Here is a 3,651-nt window from a genome sequence, read left to right on the forward strand (position 1 = left end):
AATTATAAAGCTTCCAGCCTATCGATCTAGTATGGCTGAATGAGGTCGAGGACTGCTTTCAGCTCGATATCAACGTATATAGAATGAATATAGCTTCCAAAATTGTAATATGCATTCGTGGTCATACAAAAGACATCAAACCATGGCTGTTCTATCACACGAGAGTTACGCTCTCTACATCAAGAGCATCGGTATGCTTCCGTCTAAGTATCAGTGTATCGATTGTGAAATGCTTCTCATGGGCGGTGAATGACTTAATCATCACACGAAAAATGAGTGACAGCTTGTGAATATTGAGAGCTTCCACGCTGAGCTTACTATCTACAAGCCCGCGCCTAACACGATTTGATCACAATTTATAAAAATATTACATTAAGGATACTGACCATTACATCGATTACTTGTTCGTTTTTAACTTTGAGGCAATTCTTAAGCCTGCTGCGAGTCAACACGATAAAAATACCGTCTTCACAAACAGACACATTTTCCTGTGTCGGTATCAGTAGCTGATAGATTATCCGAGGCGGTGCGCTGCTTTGTAAATGGCGATCCGAAGATGCTACTTACAGATATGTTTTATTTCATCAGTGATGCATCGATAGCAACATAGCAGCTCAGTGTCAAATAGTGTATGCTTCCTCTATAAAAATCATCAGTGCTCATTAAATGAGCGCTACGAATATTCAAGGAGTAAATCTCAACAAGACCTACAAAATTTGGTGTGGAGAGTTGGGCGGAAAAGGAAGAGTATACCAGCTTCTTTGTTTTTCACCGCAGTCTAAGTTTGAGTTTGCAAAGGTCTGATTATGGATACTGAAACAGCGGTTCGACTAGTACCAGTATCTCGGCTTCAATTCGAGTCGAAATGATATTAACTAAATAGAGAAGGATTTGCTTTGCCGTAATTAGCACCGACAACATCAAACCTGTCATCCGGGATTCCAGCTTCTACATTGGAACATGAAATTAATTTAATATTCCTGATATATACCAGCTGGTACCAGCTGTGACAAGTATCGGACAACATTTCTTGGTCGCTGCAAATGCGATAAGAAGTGTATGTGGTCTTGGTAAGGGTACTTCCCGGCGAGAGTACATCACCGCTGTTCTTAACCAAACTACTAATCCGCCTAATACAGCATTTGAACGCAAGCTCCGTGAAACAAGCGTCACCAGCGATGACTAAGAACGAGTGAAATTTACAACGAGCTGAACTTGATCAAAGACATACTGATTTGATAAAATGATCTCGACGAAGTCTCTTTCACCAAAGCTATCAAGGCTCAGTAGAGCCAATTGAACGCTATGATCTGGATATGTTTGCGGATGGCGTGTCCTTCGCTCTCTTTCAGAGTTAGTCATTTATCAAATTTGCGTCAATATCCCGATAAGATACCTGCTAACGCAGTCGAATTTGCGGCTTAGCGCATAGCTGACTACAATTGTCAGGATGCTAAGGAAAATTAAAACGTGGTATGACACTCGAACACGTGAATACATTGCTGCAAAAGCAAAGCATCAGTGCACCGCAAGGTACCTAGCCAATACCTAAGCCCTCGACTTTTTTCTAATGGTTTATCGACCAGATTCTATATTTTGCCATCAGAGTAATTTTGAATAGATATAGCAATGTTAGGACGAGATAGACAACATAAATAAGTTCCCACTGCTTCTTTTACCATCAAAACAACAGGTTGTCAGCCGCAACCAATGCATCTTTCACTACAACGTCCATGGTTACGAAGGCAAAAAAAGGATACCGAAGTGCTCTCAGAAAGTGGTAACTGTTGCGACTGGAAGTCTAACATGAGAATGATTTGGTCAATAAGGATCTTCTGGTGCATGTCATGGCCGTCAAGGACAACATTAAGGAGGTGTGGCTTGTGATCGATCCCAAGGTATTTGGCATTGAGATTTAAGTTCCGACTTAGATATGGTTGGTCACGAGTGTCACGGAGTCATGGGAAACGCTACGAGATTTCTACAATGGCGCAACACTGCACAATCGCGTGACGATGAAGCGAAATCTTCACGTCTTCAACATAAATAGTGGTATTAGCGTGATCAAGGTTCTGGACTCTTTTGATTAGCAAGCAGTTGGCCTACCAACAATGAAAGAGCCAATTGACGCGTTGTGCCAGCTGGTGGTAATTCTCAGTTGAGTTACGTCGGAAAATGACTCGATCTAATCGGTTGTGGGAAATGCAAAGAAAATTGCATTGATAGAAGTGAAAAGGAAGCTACTCAGAGAACTACTCAAAGAACTACTCAAAGAACTACTTAAAGAAGCTGCACATAACGGAGGCTATAAAGAAAGCGTTCCGCGTAAATGAGAATGCTGAAAGATGAAAAATCGGACGAGGAAACGTTTGAAAAGGTGACGATCCACACATATCGGCGGACTGAGAGTCAAGTGTCTTGATTGTGACCAAGTTTGCCATGTGAAGGGACAGTGAAAGGCCAGACGACGTATCTGCATTGGTGACGCGGTATTTGCAGTGGGCGAAGGACGATCGGCAAGGTGGCTTATCGCCAGCCATCTCACACAGGAATGACTTGTTTGAATACAAGGACCTTAAGATATACGTTGAAGGAACAAATGCAAATGGCAAAAAGATACTCGTTAGAGCAGTCGGCAAAGTGAAACTGACCGGTCTGGGTAGAATGAGAATTTGCATTTTTGACGTTTTATATATCCGAAGCTTGCTGTTGGTTGACAAGCTTGCAGAACGCGGTATGAGTGTCGAGTTTTCGCATTCTTCGTGTGTTATCTAAAACAAACAAAAGGCGACTGCATGGGGTTTAAGCATCGATGAAGCGTACATGCTCAATTGGAAACAGGAAAGAGTATATCACGCGGAGTATTTCGGGAATGACATCGAGTAGAATCGTTGTCATGCTCGCATTGGACACAGATATCAAAATTCTTTACTCAAGACAAAGCCCTCTACTAGAGGCACAAAGATGATCAAGAAAAAACAGAAATATAGTGTGCCGGGTGCTTGAAGGGCGAGCAGACCTTCACGGCATTTCCCTCACGTTCGATCACAAAGGCGACAAGTGTTCTGGCGCACACATATAGAAAGTGTCCAACGCAAATTTCGTCGCAAGGAGGGTGCGAAATGTATCTTTAAATTTGATGTTTAATTTTAAGGGTATGTTGCAAATTTGTTTCCCATTCAAGGAAATGTAGACTCTTCGCGAAATTAATGGGGTGTACGAATCAAATGCTTGAAATTTGATAATATTTGTGAATTTGTGAATTAAAAACGGTTGACATAAGTCGTCGGAGCGGCAGAGTTTCCCAACGTTCCGTTCAATATAAACTCCAGCAAATGAGGTGGCGGAGCGCTTGAACAAGACTAATATTAAAAAATCCGCTGTATGCTTTTCTAAAAAACAATTCTACTGACACACGCCCGGGGAGTTGACTTTCGAGATAATACTTCGGCTGGATACCTTACGCGTGTCCGGTTGCAGGGTTACGCTCATGTTAACGATGCAAAGCAAATGAAATTTGAACCCAAGAGTTTCAAATGCATGTTTCGGCTATGCGGACAGTGTCAATGGTTATCGCGTGTTCTGACTAGAAGGAAGAAAGTGACCCGCATTACGATGTTGGAATAGCGTTAAGTAGGTGGCATTGACAAC

The sequence above is a fragment of the Plasmopara halstedii genome (assembly GCF_900000015.1).
Source record: "Plasmopara halstedii genome assembly, contig: Scaffold_291, whole genome shotgun sequence".
NCBI classification, from domain to species: Eukaryota; Oomycota; class Peronosporomycetes; order Peronosporales; family Peronosporaceae; genus Plasmopara; species Plasmopara halstedii.